General features: G+C 42.7%; 1 protein-coding gene across 2 annotated transcripts in view; it reads left to right on the top strand.

Moving 5' to 3' along the window:
* The window catches only part of DNER (delta/notch like EGF repeat containing), a 296,900-nt gene that overhangs the window by 102,197 nt on the left and 170,525 nt on the right, over window positions 1–24,178 (top strand). The gene's annotated exons all lie outside the window — the stretch shown is intronic.

Here is a 24,178-nt window from a genome sequence, read left to right as displayed (position 1 = left end):
GATAGAAGGAGGGGAAGAATGAAGGGAGGGAAACTGGAGGGGGAGATGAACCATGAGAGATTATGGACTCTGAAAAACAAACTGAGGGTTCTAGAGGGGAGGGGGGTGGGGGGATGGGTTAGCCTGGTGATGGGTATTAAAGAGGGCACGTACTGCATGGAGCACTGGGTGTTATATGCAAACAATGAATCATGGAGCACTACATCAAAAACTAATGATGTAATGTATGGTGATTAACATAACATAATAATAAATAAATAAATAAATAAATATAATGAAAAAAAAATATCCCTGCATTTTGTCTTCCAGAGGACAAGACTAAACTCTTGCATGAGACCATTTGGAAAACACCACAGCATGGGGAAGAGCCAGTAACTGTCCTGCCTCACTGAAAATTAGGGCTGTCAACCCTGCGCTCCTCCTAACCCTAACCCTAACCCTAACCCTAACCCTAACCGCTTCTGTGGAACAGGGTGCAGAAGCCATCTTTGTTCCCAGCCTGCACCTACAGGGATGTCAGAAATCAGCGTCCAGTGGCCCTTTGGAAAAGTGTCTCCCTCAGAATAGGCTGCCATTTTCTTGGAAATGTTTTGAGCTATCTGTTTTGCTCTCAAAAAGCATCAGCTCTGCTGATGTTTGTGGGGAATTAAAAAAATTAGGAAAGTTTGCAGAAAGGGGGGCATAAAGTATCGAGAAGGAAGGATTAGGAGGCAGGGTCTGAAATCTAGTGCCTGTCGAGATGGCTGGGACATGATTTCGGTGGTGATTTTGTGTGATTCCTATATACAGCTCCAAGAGGAGAGTTTGTGATCTATGTTACTGTGGGTCCTGACTGTAGTAAAGTCTTAAGCGCCTGTACATTCAGAATGTTTGACTTCAAGTGATGGTATCTTGGATATTAAGTACAGCTTCCTAATAATCACCTAAAATCATAAGTGATTTTCTCCAACCAGCCATGAGGAAAGTAGGGAATGTTCTTTTGATTTTATATAAGAGGAAACTGCAATTAGGAATCTCTGTCCAGTAAGCAGAGGAGGTGGGGTCAGAAGCCAGGCCCCCAAAACCAGGCTCTTAGCTCTCTGGTTTTTGCCTCATTGTCTAGCTCGGAGATAAGCTTGGTCTGGCCCCAGAAAAGTTGCAAGAAAATCTCTTGTGCCCACAGAGCTACCTCCCTGGCCCAGGAAACTGTGACTCTGCCAATGAAATATCCTGTAGGAAAGTTGAGAAAAAGGTTGGGAAGGGAAGACTGAGTTATAGCTGGGAGTCGACAGTGAGGGGGTGTTCTCCTCTGGGGGACTATGGGCTTTGGCGAGATGGGATGGGGGCTTGGGAAACTGCTCACGTTCCATCTAGTAGTGATTCATGTTGTTTGCAGCTGTATCTTGAATTGCCAGATACTTGTCTTCACATACAAGTTTCAAATTCCTGTTAGTGCCAAACATAATATTACTATTTTTGCTTTCCTCCTCACTTGCTTTGTCTGTGCCATTAAGTCCTTCATGAATAATTAGGATTTAAAGGCCATTAGTTGTGAAGAGTGACCCAAACCGAAACTCATGATTTTTGGGCTTCATAGTATGTGTGCTCATTTATTTCTGGCTGTGTGCTCAGATTCACCTCACTCAAACTGTCCTGACTCAAAGGGGAATGGTTAAAAGAGCAAAACACCCAGGAAACATAGTGGTTCTTTCTTTATTTTTTGGGGGAAAGGCAAAATGCAGTAAAAACCGCCCGGGTTGGATCCTTCACTGCACGTATAGTATGTTTGTGGTATGTGTTCACTTCTCTGAGACTTAGATTTCTCACCTGTAAAATGGAATTTATAATACTTACCTAGCGGGATGATTTTTAGGTTTAGAAATAATGTTTGTAAGGCTTAGAGCACTGCTACAGAACGCTCAAGAGACGAGAACTTATATCACCGATTTTATTTTCTACACAATACCCTGAATGTGTCATGGCTCATAAATTGAGTGTGATGTGATTATAATTCATATTATCTACCTCTTTTGAAATCAGACACTTGAATGCTTGATTTTGCTTTTTGCAGTAGCATGCACCGAGTGCCAAACTACTAAAAATGCTCCTGTAACAATTGGTGGTGCTATTTGGATTTTATTTCTTCCCTCCACCAGCAAAACTTCTGTTTTTGGAGGCAATGTTTATGGAATAAACTGGCTATTAATCTGTATTGTATTCAGCAAAATTAGATTTTCTGATGGCTTTGTTTGCCAAAAATCTTCCCTGCAGATTTGGATACAATAGAGATACGGATAACAGGATCTCCTGTCAGACGTTTTGCAATGGAAATGTTCCAATGAGGACATAAATGTGATAGAATTTTAAACAGAGCTAAGGCATTGTTCGATTTTAGCAAGTCATTTGTACTTTTGCTTTAAAATGCAAACGCCTATTTTGGTATAAAATAATTGTATATATTGGACTAGATTCTTGCTTTTAACACATAGTAATAGAGCTGGGGCCACTTTAAACTTTCTTATTTGTTCACCTAGTTTTCCCTCCTTCTGTGCATGGGTGTGATGATGAGAATAAATTACCATAGTCCTTCATAGAATTATTCACAGGATCTAGAGATTAGCACAGAAGAGCAAAGATAACTGGTTTGGAGCTCATTGTTCCTAATATTGGTCAAAACAGAACGTGGGCTGAGCACTTAGGTGGTGGCATCCCCCATTTCCAGACCAGTCTTGCAAAGCACAAAGGAGAGCTAGTAAGCCCAGAATCTTCCAGTCAGCTGTGGGTTCCGAGGGAAGTTGCTGGAGCCATGGTGATGCAACCCTCTGGGGACACAGGTCTCTCAGTGGACACCTCCCATACACAGCTGGGTCAACCTAAATCCAGAATCTGCCCAAGTTTTGTGCCTGGAACCCTGTTCTCCTTGACCTGAGGTGCCCTTGCTGGTGGTGGCCAGCCCTGCCAGACACCTTTTCCTTTAGGATAAATCTCTTGCTGGGACATTTTTTTTTTTTTTTTACCTTTCAGCAGTCAGGCTTCTGTCAGTGTCCATGGGTGTATCGAAAATGCCAGTAACGTCTGAACCCCAGTGGTGGACACGGTTCAAATCTTCCTAATCTGCCCAGATATCTGTATCTGTCTCTATATCTGTATTTATAGGGCAACCAGGACTCCCAGCAGCTCTGGCTAGAGTTCTAGATCTCAGACTCGGATTCTCCCTGAGAATCCTCAGCAGTCGGTTCCTCAAAGAAATTTCTCTTCCCCTTTCAAACATGGAAAAAGTGAGGAGTTGAAAAGTTACTTTAACTCTCCAAAGACTAGCATGTGGATTTTTTAAAAAAGATTTATTTATTTATTTAAAGGAGCGGGGGAGAGAGAGTGTGAGCACACATGGGCAGGGCAGAGGGAGAAGGAGAGAGAATCCCAAGCAGACTCCATGCTGAGCACCGAGCCCACTGCAGGGCTTCATCCCACGACCCTGAGATCATGACCTGAGCCGAAACCAAGAGTTGGATGATCAACTGACTGAGCCACCCAGGTGCCCCTGTGCTGGGATTTGAACCTAGTCGTGGGGACTCTTAGTGTAGCTGACTTTGTTTTGCAACTGATGTATGACTCATCTGCATTGTCATTGCTCAGCTGCCAAAACATGAGGACAATGGGATAACAGAAAATGACAGGCTAATGATGCAGAGGTTTCATACTCTTTCCCTGCATGTTGATGAAAAGAGATTTGAAGGGACCTGTCAGACTCTGCATTGTGTGACTTGCCACCTGTGTTACTTATGTTTCCTGTCAACACCTCTTAGAGAAGGGTTGGTGGAGACAGGTTCAGGGGACTGGGTTTGAGTTGTGCTCTGTCACTTAGAGACCCTGCACATTCGTGTAACCACACGGGACCTTGGTTTCTTTCTCCATAAAATGGGAGTGGAAACTTCTAGACTGCCTGCCTCTTGAGGTGTGTGTGGGATCTCTCAGAGCTGGGTCAGTTGCATACATTATTAACCTCTTTGATTTCAGTCCTTGATCAATAAGCGTGTTCTCTCGGTGGTCTGTCTACTATTCCCTTGAAATTTCAGCTGTTTGGCTTTAGATGAGGACCGATGGAGAGCTGAACTTCCAGAATGTTGAGCTTTCTACAACTTTAAGTGGCAGAACTTTGGAAATTTGCTTCTTATGGAAGTCATTTATAAAGTGACACGTGATGAGAAACTTTGTATTACCCCATGACAACGTTTTTGATATAAGCCAGAGGTTCTCAGACTTTCTTAGTTCATTATAGTTTTAGCATCACAGCAAATTTCTTTATAGCACCCAGGCCAAAAGAAATAGCTAAGAGTTCCATTTATGAAGTACTGTGTTTTTTTTTTACAGATTTTATTTATTTATTTGAGAGAGAGAGAGAGAGAGAACACAAATAGGAGGGGGAGGGAGAGAGAATCTGAAGCAGATTCCACGCTGAGTGCAGAGCCTGATGCAGGGCTCGGTTCCATGACCATGAGATCACAACCTGAGCTGAAATCAAGAGTTGGGCACTTAAGTGACTGAGCCCCCCAGGCGCCCCTATGAAGTACTGTTAAAAAGCGGAGACAGGCAGTAAAGTGGTAAAAACAGAATTTATTCAGGACAAGTGCTGTAGGGCAGAGGAGATCTCAGTACAGAACTGGCCTGAGTTAGGACTACCACAGGAACAAATGGGGATGTGCAGCCAAGGGGCAGGTGGGGGTCGGTGGAAGGGAAGTTACCAAGAGGAAACATTGGGGCCCAAGGGGATTCTGGCTAGACTGACTTTGTGGGATTCCTGCTGAAAACAGGCCAGGATGATCAGACATCAATTGGGGGATGGCGGAAGCTGAGGAACCCAATTGGATACCAGGGTGATCAGATATGGAGGTTGGGGGGTGGGTTCTGGCTAAACTGACTTAACAGGATTCTTGCTAACATTGGATGATACAGAGATGAACACAGAAGTTCAAAATGAGAGGCCTCGTTGAAAAACTCCAGGGGAGCTTGAGTAGAGTCTGATCAAGGAAAGAATCTTTTTTAGCCACTAGATCCCAGCTACATCCGTCCTAACAATTTTGTAGCTGTTTGAAAAAAAATCATGCACATAAGTTGAAAGAAAACAGCAATACTTTTGTTTCATTCTTAAATAACCATGGTTTATACCAAAGGGGAGCACGTGCCTGTTGAGTATTGCACAGCCACTTGAATAGATCACTGCCCCCCTCACCTCCTGTGCATGTTGACTCTGATGGAGTACTTGCCTTTTTTAAAAATTTTTTATTTATTTATTTTTTATTATTATGTTACGTTAATCACCATACATTACATCATTCGTTTTTGATGCAGTGTTCCATGATTCATTGTTGGCGTATAACACCCAGTGCTCCATGCAGAACGTGCCCTCTTTAATACCCATCACCAGGCTAACCCATCCCCCCACCCGCCTCCCCTCTAGAATCCTCAGTTTGTTTCTCAGAGTTCATCGTCTCTCATGGTTCGTCTCCCCCTCCGATTTCCCCCGCTTCATTCTTCCCCTCCTGCTATCTTCTTTTTTTTTTTTTAACATATAATGTATTATTTGTTTTCGAGGTACAGATCTGTGATTCAACAGTCTTGCACAATTCACAGCGCTCACCATAGCACATACCCTCCCCAATGTCTATCACCCAGCCACCCCATCCCTCCCACCCCCCACCACTCCGGCAACCCTCAGTTTGTTTCCTGAGATTAAGAATTCCTCATATCAGTGAGGTCATATGATACATGTCTTTCTCTGATTGACTTATTTCGCTCAGCATAACACACTCCAGTACTTGCTTTTTATCACAGCAATTGCTGAAAACCCAGCTTTGGCAAGACACTGTATCCTCAAAAGGAATATAGTGAGGTCTAATGTTGGAACGATGAACTACCTCTAGCTCGTAGTCTGTGATGTTTGGCAGAAGAGCATACCCTGCATTTCCTTTGAAAATTAAAAAAAAAAAAAATCTATAATCCTTAGTGCTCCCATGCCTTCATTGCAGCACCCATGATGTTTTGGCATACAGTTTGGGAACTGTGGATGGACGCATTGCTATTACCATTTGACAGGCATGGAAACTGGGCTCGGGGTTGCCCCAGGGCCACTGGTATCACGAAAGAACCTCAGCCTGGACCCCAGTTCTGGTGAGTGGTCTTCCAGTGCACTGTTGGTGGTTGTGAGTGGGATACTCTCTGTGCCTGGCCCGAGTGCAGTAAATGGCAATCCATTTATGGAGCTCTCCAGGACCCTGGGCCATTCTGATGAGCTTCCTCTCTCGGTGGTGTGCGAGACAGCACTGTCCTGAATGCAGATCCCGGTTATGAACAGATAGTGAACATCTTTCTGAATAACATTCTTCTAAATGAACTTATTGCTCTCCAGGAATCTACCATCTTCCTCAGTGTTCACTGACTTTGAAGCTATTTTGAATGTTCCCTATGATATCTGCAGCACAACCCAGTGGAACACAAATCCTGCCTATTCTGTATTATTCACACTCTTCATTGATAAAGGGCACCCATCCTTCGTGTATATTTTCAGAACTGTACTTGGCTGGATTGTGCGTGGCTCGTTCCAAAGTCTGAGAACTTTTCATCATCAAAGGAAATGATACCAGGTCACAGTTTTAATATTTTTACTCTGAACAGAACTGGAGGTGCAAACAACACTAGAGGAATCATCTATACAATTATACAGTTATTTTAATTCCTATTATAGTTTTTGTGAGGTGGATTGATTTTTCTCGTGAAATTTCTTGTGTGATGAAATAATTTCATGTTCTGAATGTTTCTACTCGATGAGTTGAATCTCTTATCATTCTGGGGCAAGAGAAGATAGTAAAAATATTTCCAGACATGACTCCTGCCTCATTGTGGGGGCTTTATATAGCTTTTTAAGTGAAACCTATAAAAGGTGGATTGTATAATACATGCGAGAAAATTGTCTTTGTCTTCTCCTGCTTTAGGTGATTCATATAAGCAATAATGGGTGACAGTGCTATGTGTAAGGTATCTTGTAAGGTGAAAACAGCCACATAATGAGTAAATGAACAACTGTGGTTGTGTTCCAATAAAACTTTACTGATGGACACTGAAATGTGACTCTTAAACAATTTTCACATAATATGAAAGATTAATCCTTGGATTTTTTCAATCTTTTAAAAATTAAAAGTCATTCTTACCTTAGGCTGTATAGACACAAGTGTTGGGCTGAATTTGGCCTGTGGGCCATAGTTTGCCAAGCTCTGTTTAGAGAAATTTCTGGTACACAGAGGGTGCTCAATAAATATTTGTTCAATGATGAAGACCACATTTTTTAAAAAGGATTTTATTTATTTAGAGAGAGAAAGAGAGAGAGCGAGCAAGCAGGAGCAGGGGGAGGAGCAGAGGGAGAGGAAGAAGCAGACGCCCCATTGAGCAGGGAGCCCAACACGGGGCTCGATCCCAGGACCCTGAGATCATGACCTGAACCAAAGGCAGACGCTTAACTGACTGAGCCACCCAGGCGCCCCAAGACCACATTTTAAATTAAATTTTTATTATGAAATATTTCAAACACATAGAAAGTCACAGAGATAATATAATTAGCATCTACCACTGAGACTCAGAAACATTATTCTGTCATATTTGCTTCAGTTTTTTAAAAAAATAAAACAGGCAGAGATAGTAAAGCCCACCACCCCCACCCCCACTCTCCTGTTCCTCCCCAACACCTTTCCCTCCTCTCTGTCCAGAAACAGTTGTTATTGTGAGTAGGTATATAAGCCTTCTCTGTGTGTGTTTTTATTTTTATTTTTTGTTTGTTTTATTTATTTATTTTAGGGGGAGAGGGGCAGAGGGAGAAGGAGAGGGAGAATTCTAAGCAGCCTCCCTGCTGAGTGCAGAGCCCAACGTGGGGTTTGATCTCATGACCCTGAGATCATGACCTGAGCCAAAACCAAGAGTCAAACGCTCAACCGACTGAGGCCCCCAGGCTCCCCTGTGTGTGTTTATATTTTTACAACATGGGTATAAATGTACACAGAAGAGTCATATTGAATCTACCCTTCTGTAATTAGCTTTCTTCCCCCTCACTCACCACTGTGTTTGTGGCTGTCAGATATATCTCTAGTTCGTTCATTTAAATTTTCATGTAGTTTAATATATTCATCTTTTAGGAGCCTTACTCGAGAGATTCTTTCTGAAACTTGATGTTGTAAAGATATTCTTCTATATTTCCAGCTAGAGTAGGAATCTGTAATCTCTTTCTGCAGGGGACCAGAGAATCAATATCTTAGGCTTTATTAGCCACTGTTGGTGACAACTCCTCAACTCTGTGGCAGCAGCTATGGGCAATACCTATAGAAATGGGAGTCACTGTGTTCCAATAAAATTTTATTTTTGAAATCAAGCAGTGGGGACGGATTTGGTCCATAAATGGTCATTTATAGACCACTGTCATGTTTTAATGGTTATATTTTTAACATTTTGATACAAAATTCATCTGAAACTCAATTTTGTGTGTGTGTGGCATGAGTTACATATTTATTTTAGCCACAGGGATCAGTAATTATTCAGGTACCACTTACTAAATAGTTTATCCTCTCTGCACTAATTTTTAATGCCTTCTTTGTTACATACTGTTTCTTTGGTTTCTAGGGCATCTCTCTGTGTTCTCTTTTCTGATACATTATTCTATTTGTCTATCTCTGTGCCAGTACTATACTGTTACAATGATTGTAGCTTCATAATGAATTTTAATATCCAGGAGAGAAAATATGTCCTTATTTTTTGTTAAGTTATCTAGGAAATACTTGGACCTTTCCCCTTCCATTTGAAGCTTTGGATCAATTTGACAAATTAGGAGAGAAAAAAAAGAATGTGGGATTTTGGTTGGAACTATATCTTTCTTCCTGGATTAGTATTCTCATTATGAACTAGCCAATGACCGTGGGGAAGTTACTCTAATTCTCTGAGCCTCAAAGATGATATGCAGATGATAGTACCAACTGCTTAGGGTTATAGCAAAGATGAAATGAGTTGATGCTTGGAAAACACTGGAAATTGTGCCATGCATAGTGTAAGCAGTCAGAAATCATAGCTTTTATTAGCTATGAGTGTTCTTTGGTACAAGCCCTCTTATCAAAAGTACCAATAGTTAATCATGTCAGTTAATCAAAGAAGTAAATTTAAGTGGGGAAGCATAAAGAAGTTTCAAAAAGAGTTTAAGCATCTTGTTTTATCTTAAAATGTATAATGTATGTTTATGTAGCAGGGGAAGGGTTTTGTTGACTTTTTATCTACAGTTGCACATGCTGATGACGGTTTGTTTTTCTGTGTGCTCTGTAATTTGTTATTGTGAGCTCATTTTGATAAGTGTCTGTGTGTGCACATTCACGTGTGTGAGCCTCATGAGCTCTGCATTGTGAAAGAGGTAGCCCATCACTCTGTTGGTCTTGGGCTTAGGATTTTCATATCAAGGAGATGTCAATTGCATGGGACATTCATATGAGAGATTTTGATTACTCATGGGCAGTCTTTTTTCATCCAAAGACCCTGAAGAGATGTTAGCTTTTCTGCTGTTTCTCTAAGCCTGCTGGTAGATTTATCTCCAGGACACTCGCCCCCCCCTTTTCTTTTAAGATTTTATCTTTAAGTAATCTCTATACCCAAGGTGGGGCTCAAACCCACAAACCTGAGATCAAGAGTTGCACACGTCACTGACTGAGCCAGCCGGTGGGGAGCCATTCCCTGCTAGTCGCTTACCTCTCAAGACAGGGGTGCACTTGCCCTTGGACAACCCCCCTTTAAAAAAAAAACAGGGTGGTTCTCAGAGGCTTTATGTGTGGGCGTGGTTATAGGTCCCCCACTTTTCCTGGGCTCAGGGCCATAGTTCCCATCTCTGTGTAACGTCTGGAACCCAAACTCCAGTCCTTAGGTCTTATTTCCAGGTTTATAACCCCTGGGGTCAATGCAGTATTGTCTGCTAATAGTTCTGGTTGTGAGTTCTTTCATCACTCCTGAAACATAAGGATCCGCCTTCTCTCCCACCTCCTTTTAAAGTTCACCTTTGAGTGAAAGCTTTTTCTATTTTATCTAATGTTATTACGTGGTTTTACCTGGAGAAAAGCCTGCCCATCAGTTCAATCTTGATCATGGAAGTCCTGAATAATGAAATTTTCCATCAATAAAGCTTTTTATTTCCCGAGTGCCTACAGCATTTACATATGTAAGAAAAGTCGTGGTGCCTGTAATCTTTACACCCGAACTTAATTCACATATTTAATAATAATAGCATTATTAAATGGGATTGGTTTCCTTAACATTCTAAAACAGTTCAGAGGGGGCTCTGTGCTCAAAAAAAATCAGTTTGCCGAAAAAAAACCCCTTAATTCTACATGGTTATGCTTTCTTAACAGTTTTCCGGGGGATTTCGCTGCCCTTCTAATTTCATGCCTTCGCGGGAAGTGCTAAATATTTGTGTTTCTAAGGAGATAATTTGGACGATCACTATTGTAGAGTACCTCTAAGCTATTGTACCCTATTGTACTGCTTCTGTGGGTATAATTACACAGGCACCAGCTCTCTGGTGGTTTAAAGTGTAGCTTGTCATGGGGGAGGAAACCCCCCTGCATCTTAAAAGACAGTGCACTGAAGTAGAGCTAGAAGGTTCTCTCTTCTGCTTCCCCGTAGAGCGGTCCTACAGGGCTACAAAATTAAGGGGAGGTGGCTTCCTGATCCTCCTCCCTCCGTTCCTTGCCCGAACTCCCTGATGGCAGAGCCTCCAGTCTCTGTTGCTGACCATCCTTATTTCTGTGCTTCACAACCCATGGCTAGTTCTAGCTTTTATGGAGTGCCTCCTTCATTCTCAATGCTGCTTTTCTTTTCCTTTATAATTTTTGCTTTTATTTCTTCTGCCTTTTATGACTTTGCAGTTCCTCTCAGCTTTCTTCACAGAAGAAAACCCTGGCTTTTTCGTAGACGTTGCTGGCCATTCGGGGAGCTTCTTTCCAACTTCACAATGACATGACTAATCTGAGCACACATGCACTTTGGGGGGCTTTGGCTTTTGTGGATTTAAAAACAATTGCTACTGGATATCTAGGGCCTGCTAGCATTTTATTTTATTTCTTTTTCCTTTTTATCTTTTATCTTCGTGAAGCTGCTTCTGTGAAGCCTGCTGATTCTAGAAGGCTTATCCCCAGGTCAGTGAGTTTCGACAACGTGAAGACTTTAGATGTATCTGCAGAGCCACTGATTCTTGTCCTCATCTCGGGGAGCAGATGGATAGTAAAATTAGAGCAGCTGTTTCCACTTAAGGTTAGAAAAACTGAAAAGAGAGCAAAGGGAATTTTCGTGCCTGTGGAGAGAAAAACACACATCAAAGTAGTTAAGAGGCCAGCAGGTACATGAGCATGTGAAGCACTTCACAGCTTCAAGCAAAAGCCTTTCCCAAATAGGGTGACCCTGATTTGTACTCTTTCACCTGGTATCATGGGCATCTGCAGGATTCTCTGCCAACTTTTCTTCAGGATCCTGGGCTACCAAGCCTAGCAGGTATGGAACACCACGCCTGGTGGGAAATGCTCTGAGTGAAGAACGCTCTAGAAGAAAGCAATGCCCTTTCTTTGATTCAGACAATAAATACTGATTGAGGGCCTGCTCTGTGCCTGGGTTAGCAGCTCCTTGCTCCCCTACCCCACCTACGTGTCATTTGTCACTTATGCCTATTTTCAAAGATGGAGAGATGAGCACATTTTAATATTTGGAGACTACCTTTGGGGTCCCCAGCCGGAATGGAAGGCTCTTTTGAAAGAGGGAGACTGACTGGAGTCCTCACTCTGGCTTACCTTGTTCCCCTGGCTTTCTAAAACTTCTAGAACAGAGGCTAAGCCAGGGGAAAAACAGAGAGGCCGCCGCATCTTGATTCCTGCTCAGGTGGCCGCTGTGCTGGGGGAGAGTCTCTGTGGAATCCGGGAGCCCCTCTGCAGTGTCCACCACCTGGGTGGAGTGTCAGGAAGGAGCCTTATGCTCACTTTTGGGCAAAGGCAAGTTCGTTTCATCACCTTTGCTAGCATAGCATCTCCAGGGGTCTTTCAGGAAGGGGAACTCTGGGTATAGGAAACTCTTAAGACAGGGGTGCAGTTGACACCAGCCTTGACAAGACAGGGCCTCCTGCCAAGGACAGTTACCTGCCTCCCTCCCTCAGGTTGTCCCACTGGCCACAGAATTGCTAGATGGCAAAGACACGACCTAGGAAGCTCACTGGCGTGTGGCCTGTTCCCCAGTTGAGTAGAAGTACTTGTAGTGGTCTCGATAAACCACCTCTTTCACCCCTCAGGGCTGTTGCACCTGCTGTTACCCTGGCAGAAGCCCCCTTTCTTGCACTTCTTTCCTTGGATAGCTCCTTCTTGACCCGTGAGACTTAACTTTACCCTGGACGATTTCCTGAATTGCCTCGGTGAGTCCAGTGCCTCACTGCCTGTGTTTCATAGCATGCTGTGCACGTCTCATGGCTCTGACTTCACTGTGATAAAGCTATGGTGTACTCATCTGTTATTCCCCACTAGCCGCTGACCTGAAGGCTTGTGCCATTCATCTGTCTGTTTCTAGATACATGGCCAGAACTTTTCCATGATAACCATACTGAGCCTATGAGATTGCTTCTTCCATCATATCATTGCTAGATATAGGAATTATCATTAATTAAAACAAATTCACCTTTATTTTAAGAAATAAAATTCTAAGCTTCCTAACAGAATTCCTAGGATCGGTATGCTAAGAAGTTAGAATCCTGACTGTGCGGGGCCCTGTTTTTAGAGCGCGTTGGATGATGGTTGAACTGACTGAATGAATGGGGAAAGACATCGCAAATTAAGTGAAAGGGGCTGCTAAGGGTGGGGCTTGCCTTTAACTGCCTAGTGGGTCAAAATAAACCTGATATGTGTATACAGTAGGTATTAAATTTTGTTTTAAATTGCGAAGTATAACACATATACAGAGAAGTGCACAAATCAACAGGTACAGCTCAATGTATTATAAAATGATCACCGTTGTAACTACCCACCAAGTCAAGAATGAGAATGGCGCCCTTCAGCCTCTTTCTGAGCCCCACCTCTCCCTTCCCCCCAAAGGTAACCACTGTCCCAACTTTCATCTTTCGGTTTTGCTGTTTGTTGTCATCACACAAATGGAAACAATGTTGCATTGGGGAATTTATTCTTATTGTTCTGTAAGACTATAATTCTTTCTTTTTCATGGCTGGAGAGGCTTCTTTGGTATGAGTATACTATAATTTATATATCCGACTCAATGGATATTTGAGTAGTTTACACATTTTGGCACTCATGAATGGACATATGAGCATTCTGTATATGTTTCTCAGTGCACATTTGCCTGTTTTTCTATTAGGCATATATCTAGGTGTGGATTTCTAGGTCAGAAGGTAAATATTCATTCAACCTTAGGAGATAATGCCCAATAGTTCCCAAAGCAGTTGTACCAACATACGATCCACCACTGATTTATTCTTCCTGTTTTATTATGTCCTCATCAACGCTTGACTTTGTCAGTCTTTTGATTTTTGTCATTCATGTAAATGCATAGTAATCTCTTATTGTGATTTTAATTTGCATTTCTTTAATAACTAATGATGTTGAGGAACTTTTCTTATGATTTTTTGGCCATTTGGATATCATTTTTTTTTGTGATGAGCCTGTTCAGGTCTCTTGCCCATTTTTCTATGGCATTGTCTCCACCATGCCGCCTTCATTAATGTAAACAATTCTTTATTCTGGAGATGAGCCCTTTGTGGATTACATGTATTGCAAATACCTTCATCTATTCTTTGGCTTGCATTTTTACTCTTTTATTGGTATGTGTGTGTGTGTGTGTGTGTGTGTGTGTTTAAAGATTTATTTATTTGAGAGAGAGAGAGAGAGAGAGAGAGCGCACATGAGCAGGGGCAGGGGCAGAGGGAGAGGGAAAGAGTTCCAAGCAGACTCCATGCTGAGTGCAATGCTTGATATAGAGCTCGATCCCATGACCCTGAGATCATGGCCTGAGCTGAAACCAAGAGTTGGATGCTTAACCAACTGAGCCACCCAGGTGCCCCTATTGGTGTGTTTTGATAAAAAGAAGTTTGTAATTCTGGTATAGTCCAACTCATTAATAATTTTTCCATTATACTTAGTGCTCTTTGTATCCTTTTTATTAATAATTTATAAACTCTAAAATCATGAAGATATTCTGTTAGCATTTTGAAGCTTTATTTTTTTGCCTTTCACTTCAGACCTACAATTCACTTGCAATTTAATTTTGTGGATGATGTTAGGGAGGAGTCAAGCTTAATTTTTTTACCCATATGGATATCAATCTAGTGAGAAGACTGTATTTATTGTACTACCCTATTCCATAAATGAAGTGTCCGTATGTGATCTTTCTAGTTCTTGACTATTCCAGTGTTTCAATGACTGTAGCTTTAAAATTCCTGATCTCTTATGCCAGCAAGCCATCAATATTGTTCTTATTCAAGAGGCTTTGGACTGTCTGGGGGTCATTTTGCACAAAGAACAGAAAAAAAAACCACTATTGTGATTTCTAGTGCAATTCCATTGAATCTTTAGATCACTTTGGGGAAGATCTGAATCTTTGTAATATTGTTTTTAATCTATGACTAGAATACCCTTCCATTTACAAATGTCTTCTTTAATTTACTCAATGCTATTTTGCTATGTTCTGGTTCTCTTTGTTGAGGCCATACACTTCTTTCATTTGGTTTATTCCTAGGTTTGGGGGGATTTTTTGGTATATTGTAAACAACACCTTTAAATATATTAGTTTTGTTTATTTCTGATAAATAGAGATGCAATTAAAAAATTTTTTGACCTTGTATCTGGCAACCTTTCTGACATTCCATATTCTAATAACTATCATGCATAATCATTCAGTCTGTGAGTCACAACAGTTGTTTTTTCCTATTCAATCCTTAATCTTTCCTTTTATTCTGGCTTCCCTGTACTGGCTTAGGACCTTTGTGCAATGTTTGGTGGAAGCCGCGATAGCAAACATCCTTGCTTTCTTCTTGATTTCAGTGAGAAACTTTTCAACACCAATAGGTGTTACATTTGCTGAAGGTTCTTTTTTTTTTTTTGTAGATTAAAGAAATGCCTTCTATTCCTAGTTTTCTAAAAGTCTTCACTCTAAGTGAATGTTGAACTTAATAAAATGCTTTTCCTGCCTAAGTTGTGGTGATCATATGACCTTCACGGGAAGTTTAATTCCCAGTCTACTGCAGGCGTCTTTTCCTGAGGAGGCAGGGGGATAAAAATTGACATATTTCCTGTGTTCATGGCATTGCTGTTTTGTGAAAGGAGTTTGCCAGGATGTACGAGAGTCTGATGACAGGCGAAACAAGAAATGTATGTGCTGGAATTGTTCTATAAGTTTCTGATTCAAGAAACTGGTCTTTGAATGACTAAAAGGCAAAGGGAAGCGACAACATCTTGTTTGAGGCTCCGTGTGCCTGTACCAGTAAATGCAGTGGAGTGTGATCCCTGAGGATTCAGTTGACTCTGGAAACTGAGGCACAAAGGGTTTCTGAAGAAAGGTTATTTAAATCTGGATGTATCTGTGACTGAGTGGGGCTTCAGGATTCATTAGGATGACTCTGGACCCAGTGCATTAGCCAGACTAAAGCGAGGGTAGGGCCATCTCAGGATCATTTCCAAACAGAGCATGTTTTAAAGAGATCCTATTGAAAAAGTGGGAGAATAATTAGACATGTAGTTTATTTTTAATGGATTCATTTCACAGTCAGAAATTTGAGTTCTGCTTGCGATTTCCTTTTAGCCTACTTATAAGGAGTAACTCTACCCGCGTGTGAAGATCAGGACCGGCTGATTTCCAGAAAATCAACTCAGAATTGAGGGGAAAAGTGGACTGCCCAGATTAGTACTGGGATAAGTTTTCAAGTAGATCTAGAGTCTCTAATGCAGAGGTGAAGAAATACCCAAACACGAGAATGTGTATTTTATGAAGACATGTAGCTCTTGATTCAGTAAAGTGAATGAGTGTTTTTATTATTTGGATTTGGAAAAAGGATATCATGGGATGCATTTCTTGGCAGATTCTACTACTGGCATAAGCACCATAGTGGATTTTTTTCCACAACTTTACTCCTAGTGGGTAAGCAGTTGGTGTTGGAATATAATTGAGATCTTTATTGAACGAAGTGGGAAAAATTCCTTTTTAAGGCAAAAATACTGTGACAGTTGGATTGCAGCAGTGTTCATTTGTCTTTCAGCATGAAGATGACATTTCTAACCAGTAGCAATTGCTTTTTGGACAGAATAACTCGTATTAAGACTGAAGGACATTAGGGCCCTCTAGTCCCTCCCTTTTATGGTTGAGGAACTAAGAGTCCCAGGAAACTTCTTGCTTTGTCCACGATCACCCACAAGTGGGCATAAAACGACAGGCTTTCTCTACCATATCTCAGTGCAACTGCTCATTAGCATTTTGCCAGAAACCCTAAACTCCAAATTCTGGAATCGTCTTTCTCATGGGCCCCGTCTCCCCAGTGGGCCAGCCAATGTAGACACTCTCCTGCTATTTCAAGACCCCTGGTCTGTGTGGCTCTTTCCCACCCACCTTCCTCCAGCGCTCTGCCTGTTTCTGTGTCTGGCTTCTGCAGTGGGCTTCCCATCATTGATCTTCATGTGGTTCAGTGGTTGGCCGGGAGGGAAGGGAGAGAATTCCTATGTTCCTTCCAGTGAAGGAGAGCTGGGCGTGTGGCCCTGTACTGTGGTCTTGCTTGGTGGTGGGTTATCTAGATAAGTATTCCCTTCAGACTGCCAAGATTCCTTCTGCCCAATTCTTGCACAGAGTTATGATTAAAAGAGCGTCCGGTCCCTTCTCACCTGAAGCTATATTGCCAAGAGGTCTTTCCGTAATCAATCACTTGGGGCATGCCAACCCAGTAAGAGAGTTGGGTGGGGAGAAAAATAGATGAATCGCTATCGGTTGTATAATGCTCTGTTCAAGCTTTTCTCCTTAGAAGTCTTTCTCGATGAGCCCACCTACCTGTTTTTCCCTTTTGTGAACCCCAGAGTCAGTATCATGTAGATGAGGGATTGATTGGCAAACTAAAGGGCCACATAATAAATACTGTATAGGTTTTATGGGCCCAGAGTCTCCTTGGCAGTGACTCCGCTGCCATGTAATGCAAGAGTAGTCACATGTAAACAGATGGCTGTGGTCGTATTCCAACAGAACTTTATTTCCGAAACCAGACTGGATTTGCCCTGCGCTTGTTGTGTGGCAACCCTTGGTTTACACCAACAAATTCTATGTCTTGGGTTTTGGACCAGGTATGGCAGAATCATCTGGGGAATGGTGAGAGATAGAGGTTTCCGGGCCTCACCCTCAGAGTGTTTGATTAGCAGCCTGGGGTGGGGGAATCTGGGGTTTAAAGAGCTCCTGAACCGATTCTGCTACTCAGATTACTAAAATGATGGTCCGTTCCACTTTTAAAAAATTTGTGTGTGCACTTAGACATACAAATAAGCACATGACATTGTGCTTTGTGTTTAAAGGGGCACCTGGGTGGCTCAGTTGGTTAAGCGTCTGACTTCAGCTCAGGTCATGATATCAGGGTCCTGGGATCGAGCCCCTGCGTCGGGCTCCCTGCTCAGCGGGAAGCCTGCTTCTCCCTCTCCCTCTGCTCCTCCCCCTGATTGTGCTCTCTCTCCCTCTCTCTAAAATGAATAAATGAAATCTTATTAAAAAAATAAAAATAATATAAAAAATGGCACAATTTCATACACATCTCTCTGTGTGTTGCTTATTTCTTTGCCCTTTTTATTGAGGCGTCTTGTTGACATGTAGGAATTGATATAATAAGGGATTTAGTCCTTCGTCATACATTGTACATATTTTCCCCCATCATATTGTTACCTTTTGACTTGATTTATAGAATCATATGGATTTTTCAAACATTTTGATGGAGTGAAGTGCATCCGTCTGTTCCTTGATGGCCATGGTCCTGAACTGGGAGTGATTTTGTTCCGGGCAACATTGGCAACGTCTGGAGACATTTTTGATGATCACAACTGTCACTGTGGGCAGGATGGGTTCCGGCATCTGCTAAGTAGAGTTGGGAGATGCTGCTAAGCCTCCTACAACGTGCGGGGCATCCCCCCCAACAAAGGGTGATCCAGCCTGAAGAGTCAAGAGTGCTGAGGTTGAGAAATACTGCTTTAAGGCTTTGGTTTTTGTTCCTTGACTACTAAGGCACCCCTCTTCCTATGATATGAATATCTGCATCAGAATCTGTATAAAAAGTTCCTTAATTGGTTTTTCTGCTAAGAAAAATTACTAAAGCAATTCCCATTCTACTTCTTTCTTTTTTTTTAAATTTTTTAATTTTTAGAGAGAGAGCATGAGTGGTGGGTAGGGGCAGAGAGAGAGGGAGAGAGAGAATCTTAAGCAAACTCCACAGGCAGCACAGAGCCTGACATGGGGCTCGATCTCACGACCCTGAGATTGTGACCTGAGCCAAAATCAAGAGTCGGACGCCTAACCAACTGAGCCACCCAGGCGCCCCTATTTTACTTATTTCTTAATGCCACACACAGACGTCCCTGAGGTATTTCTCTTCCTGCCTGCAGCTTACTCCTCTCTCCCCTGTAAGTGCCATGAGTCCACCACGTCCCCTTAGTGAGCTGTGTGGCCTGGGTCATGTCGTGTGCTCCATCGATGTCCTCCTTCTGGCCTTTGTTGGGTTCGGGTACCTCAGACCCTTCTCATTCTCGGGACGACTCTGCCCACTGAGCAATGGGTATACATGAGGGAGGGAGGTGGCTTCAGGGTTGCCCTGTACTTGTCTGGACCCTCTGCAAACAGGGTCAATGAAAACAGAGTGGCTGTCAATAGAATCCAAAATCCCACAGCTGGAGGAGGCCTTGAGATGTTCTACCCTAAGCCCTCACTTAACGCGTGTGGAATGTGTGTCCAGAGCAGGCAAGTGACTTGGCCAGAGCCTCTCAGCCACCTGTGCAGACTGACGCCAGGACTGGTTGCTCAGCTGATCCATTTTTCATCAGAAAACTCCTTGCCACTGCCTTTGTCCTGCTGAGAGCTGCCACGTCACCTCAAAGAGACTAGTTCTGAGATCTACTCCTGTCTGCTCCTTACAGACCTGCCGTTGTCAAACCCACGTTCTCTCTCAGCATTAGGGACTTTAGCTCATCCAACACAGGATTCTAATAGTGGACGTGCATATAAGCAGAGTATTGATTCCAAATAGATGGCTCAGGGAGTCCCAAGGAATATGTCCAACCTTCTGTTGGACCGCAAGCTCTTTGAGGTGCTCTTTATTCACCTTCCTGACCTCTCCTCCAGGTACCTTGTTTGGCCCTTAAATTCTAGGTACCCCACCTGGTGCTCAATAAATGTCACATGAATCACTGACCAGCCTTAATGAGTAAGAGTGAAGGTCACATTCTCTAAACCAGTGTGAAAGGATCCCTTGGGCAGCTGGTTCCACAGGCACTATCTCAGGGTCACCCAGGCGATGCGGATGAAGGTGTTCATGGGCTCCATGTTGAGGCAGTCCTGCTAGCTTTGACTTCCTTGTCTAATGACCCTAAAAATGGGCCTTTTTTTTTTAAGATTTATTTGAGAGAAAGAGAGTGAGCGAGAGAGAGCACAAGCCAGGGGCAGAGGCGGAGGAAGAAGAAGACTCCCCGCTGAGCAGAGAGCCCGATATGGGGCTCGATCCCTGGGACCCTGAGATCATGACCTGAGCTGAAGGCAGGCGCTTAACCGACTGAGCCACCCAGGCGCCCTCCAAATGGGCCTTTTTTATGCCTGTTTTAAATTTGACCTTTCATCCTTCTGTTTGTATGCTGCGGGGGGCATTAGAATTGCTGAAAACGGGGGCAGCAGTTTAAGGAAGGAAAACAGGTCATGGCTAACGTGTCGCATGAGAGGGCTTTCACATCCCAAGTTGTGGGGTTGGCAGGCCTCTTCGCTCTGGTCTGGCCTCCCGTCATGCCCTGCGTGCATCCCCATGAAAGCTCTTGCTTGCAGTATAAATGATCTGAAACAGGTGAAAAGTCTAAAATAAAATATGAAAAGAATAGTTTCAGATTAGTTGTATGATGTGAAAAAAGTTGGCTTACATAGGTGATTAATGATGCAATAACAAGCAGCATTTCATCAATGAGCTTGCTAGTGGGTGGTAAGCAGAACAGCATTAATCCGTCGGCTTTCTCTTTATTCTCCCTTAGAGCTGGTATTACAAAGACTTAATCAGCCCCACCCCATCATTGGAGACTAGAAATTATAGCCAAGAAAAAACATCACCTGTTAAATTTTGAGTACCCCCAAAGTCAAGTCTATTCATTATGATCTTTTGGCAGTTTGATTGTTTCCTGCTTGTAGTTCAAAGTTAATGGGATTCCAGGGTGGTAGTTAGTGACCTCCACAACAGGTTGATGATTATTGCATTTTATCTTAGATTTGCTGTTATGCAATCAAAACAGACCGGTTTTCTTTTTTTTTCAGTGAAACTAGCCTGAAGTGTTCGAGAGTACAATGGCAGGTAGTTGTCATTGTTGGGGAAGCAGCTAATAGACGACCCGAGCAAGTAGCATTACTATGAACTGATTACTTTAAAGAAGGGATCGATGACCATGTAGTGCATTGAGCGCTGGTTTGTGTCCCAGTGCGCATGCGCGCACGTGTTCTCCATCACATCAGTCGTTCTTGTGAATCCGTGCAGAAATCCGTACAACGGACAGCTTCATTTTTAGCTTTTGTCATCTTTACCAGAAGCATCTCTCCTGGCAGCCCATGAATCAGTCTTTACTTCATCCCGATGCTGCTCGTGCATCCTGCTCATGGATGAAGACAGCAGCTCTTAAACGAGATAATTAATTCTCATCATATTTTCCTTCCAGCTCTTTATTCTCTACCTGGTGGAATGGAGCACGGTGAATTGGGCATTGCCATGGGGACCTGCCCTTTGCACCCGTTTCTATCCACTGGCACAGGGTGACGGGCTTCAGCAGTGGCCCACCTGGTGGACGGTCTCTGAGGACTGGTGCCATGGTGTTGGGGGCCATCTGTGACCCCCACTGAGCCCTTACTCTTTCTGCCCTCCCTTATCAAGGCAAAGGCAGGATGTTGTGCTGTCTCTGCCTTACCTCTCGGGTCAACAGAGACTTCCCCCCTTTTTAAAGCTGATTTAAAGTTATTGAATTGCTCTAAAACACTCTAGGACAGATACGTGAGACATTCCTTGATTTGCATTCTCAAGACCTGGGACCGGGCCTTGGAGAATCCTAATTCCATTTCATGTAGCAGGGCACTCACGGGCTCTGGCAGCTACTTGCATATAATATCATTCATTCACTTGGTCAGTCACTGGATCATTGTTCATTTGTCAGCCCCTGTGCGCCTGGTACTGTTCCTAGGGCGGGGTGGGGAACTTCAAGTAAACAAAACAGGGGAAAGCAATCTAACTCACAGGGTTTACAGGCTAGTGGGGAAGATACAAAATCAATATAATAAATAGGTCACTTTTTTCCCTACAATATATTAGCACATCATAGATGTTTTGGAGAAAAATAAAGCAGAGAGAGAGGAATCAACAGTACCAAGGGGTGGAGACTTTGCACAGTTAAATTGTGTGGCCAGGGAAGTCCTCATCAGAAGGTGACATTTGAGCAGACTCAAAGGAGGTTTGGAAGCTGCCATGAGAAATGAGTGTTCCTGGAAGAGGGCACAGCCAGTGCAAAGGCTTTGAGGTAGGAGAGTGCCGGGAGATGTAAAATGCTGAATGTCGTGGTAGGCACACAGGAAGTACCCAGTGAATGGCAGGTAGTACTAGTTTTGCAATTGTTCTTAGTGCTCATACTAGGTTGCTGGGTATAAATTCTATAGGGACGGACACTGCCTCTGTTTGTTTTTCCTTTTAGCATTTTTTCTCCAGATCTGGTATAGTTCATGTCAAATAATAAGACCTCAATCATTATGTGTTGAGTATTATCATTATACTTGTATTGCAAAGAAGCCTTGTGAAGTGATGGTCTTCACTGGCCTACATTTAATCCTTACTTATTTTCTGTGGCTTATAGAAATAGAACACTGACCTTTGGCCTTCTCCACAGGGATTGTGTCTTTGGTAGGATAATAACTTACTATCAAAGTTGTAGTGCTGTGTTGTGGCCAGAACTCTTGGCTGGGAGTCAGAAGATGTGACACAGCTCAGGCATCATTCTTTTATAGTGGCTGGGATGGGTCACTCCACACCTCTGTCCTGTTTCTGAATGGTCATAGGGGTTCAGAAAAGTCCTCTATTTCAAAGTTGTTGTGAGCACCAATGAGATACTATACAGCGATGTTCTTTGAAAACTCTCCAAGGCCACCTTAGAGGGAGGGGTAGGTGTCACCACGCCCGGTGGCCTTTATTGTGCAGATGGGAGCTGTGCTTTGCATTCCTTTCACGGAGGAGGTGCCTGTCTGAGGGCCGTGGCCAGCAGTGGGCTGTGATGATGCAGCAAGAGCCTCAGGGCCTCTCTGGCCATCAGATAGCTGGTCTTTGCCTTAGGAACATTTCACTTGCCACTTCACAATGGAGGTTTGGATTTCCCGAGTTAATTTTTGTAATCATCTCTTCAGTGAATTTAAATAATTTAAACGTATTTTTCTGTTTTCAGGCCTGTGTTCAATATCTTAATTTGTGACATCTAGGTCAACCTCAGATGTCATTTTAAAAAAAGTTGATCTCAGAAACCTGGCTATATGTCCCCTTTATCCTAGCTAATTAAAAAAAATAATAAATTCTCCTTCCTGTCAAATAATTCTTGAGGTAAGACCCATTCCATGAAGACTTCCTAAAAATAAATCAGAAATGAGATAACAATATTGTAGCTAAAAGAAAGCAGTTCACATCTGTCTCTCATCATGCTTTGCCTTCCAAATATCAGTTGATCTCTTTATTTTGTCAACACTTAAAAAAAAAAGCCTTGCCATGTTTTCCCTGTTCCTTGACATGCTGGGAATAGTGCCATGAACATGGCAGATAAAGTCCCTGCACTCACAGAGCTCACAAGTTTATGGGAGAAAAAAAAGGATTATTTTAGATTTTGTAGGGAGGGAAGGCTTTTCTGAGGAGGTGGAAGATGAGCAGAGAACTTTGTGAAATGAAGTGGAGAGCCATACAAAGCTTGTGAGAAAGGCCCATTCGGGCAGAGGGCCCAAGAGGTGCAAAAGACCCTGAGGTGGGAATGATCTCGGCAAAGTCTAGGGACAGAAAGGCGGGTGGAGGGGGAGAGTGTTAGGGAGGAGGGAAGAGGTAGGAAGGGGCCAGATCAGGAAGAGCTTTGTCTGACATGGAAGGAGTCTGGGTTTTACTTTAACTTGATAATGATTGTAAATATTTAAAATAATTTACAGTTTAAATATTTTCCTCAGATATTAGTCCATCTCCTTTTAACTGAGATTCTGTGAAGGAATTGCCAAGTGATAGCAGAGAACATTGTGGTATTTTTGGAGCTTTATTTTATTCAACCGCAAGTCCCTCAATATTCCTTAAGGAGTTTGTTGGAAATTGTCTGACAAGGATCATTAGCAGGATGAGAAGCTGTTTCACTGTGCAGAATTCTCTCCACGTGTGTTTATGTGTGAATTCATTTCAACCAGAGAAATTGAGGGTCTCATTTCTCTGTAGTCTATTCTTTACTGAATTCTATTTTATGATCAGCCCTGAGAAGGCTGGGGGTACATCAGATAGAGGTCTAATTTTCTGTTCACAGAAGCAAATGATAATTGAATAAGGCACTGAGAACATGTCCGAACCCTTTGAGATGTCTCAAGAGAAGCAGCTGATCATTTCCTTGTTTTCTAGCATGTCTCCAAATCATAACAAATGGTGATTCACAGGTAGCAAAAGACTCAGGGGTAGACATTTTACTTAGAAACATTGTCACAATTTAAAGACCTGTGAGAGAATTTTTATCTTCCATATCCAGCAGGGTGACACTTCTCTGTGATCACCCTCCAAAATAGGTAGAAACTTTCATAAAATTCTGCTTCATGTAAGTCTTCACCATGCTCTACTCTGGCTAAAATGGTCACGCAGGGCAATCATTTTGGAAGCTTTTAATTCAATAACATCCCCTTAAAAAGG

Source organism: Zalophus californianus, chromosome 3 (genome assembly GCF_009762305.2).
Source record: "Zalophus californianus isolate mZalCal1 chromosome 3, mZalCal1.pri.v2, whole genome shotgun sequence".
Classification (NCBI taxonomy): Eukaryota; Metazoa; Chordata; class Mammalia; order Carnivora; family Otariidae; genus Zalophus; species Zalophus californianus.
The sequence above is the reverse complement of the archived record's forward strand: the minus strand, read 5'-3'. Positions and strand labels throughout refer to the sequence as shown.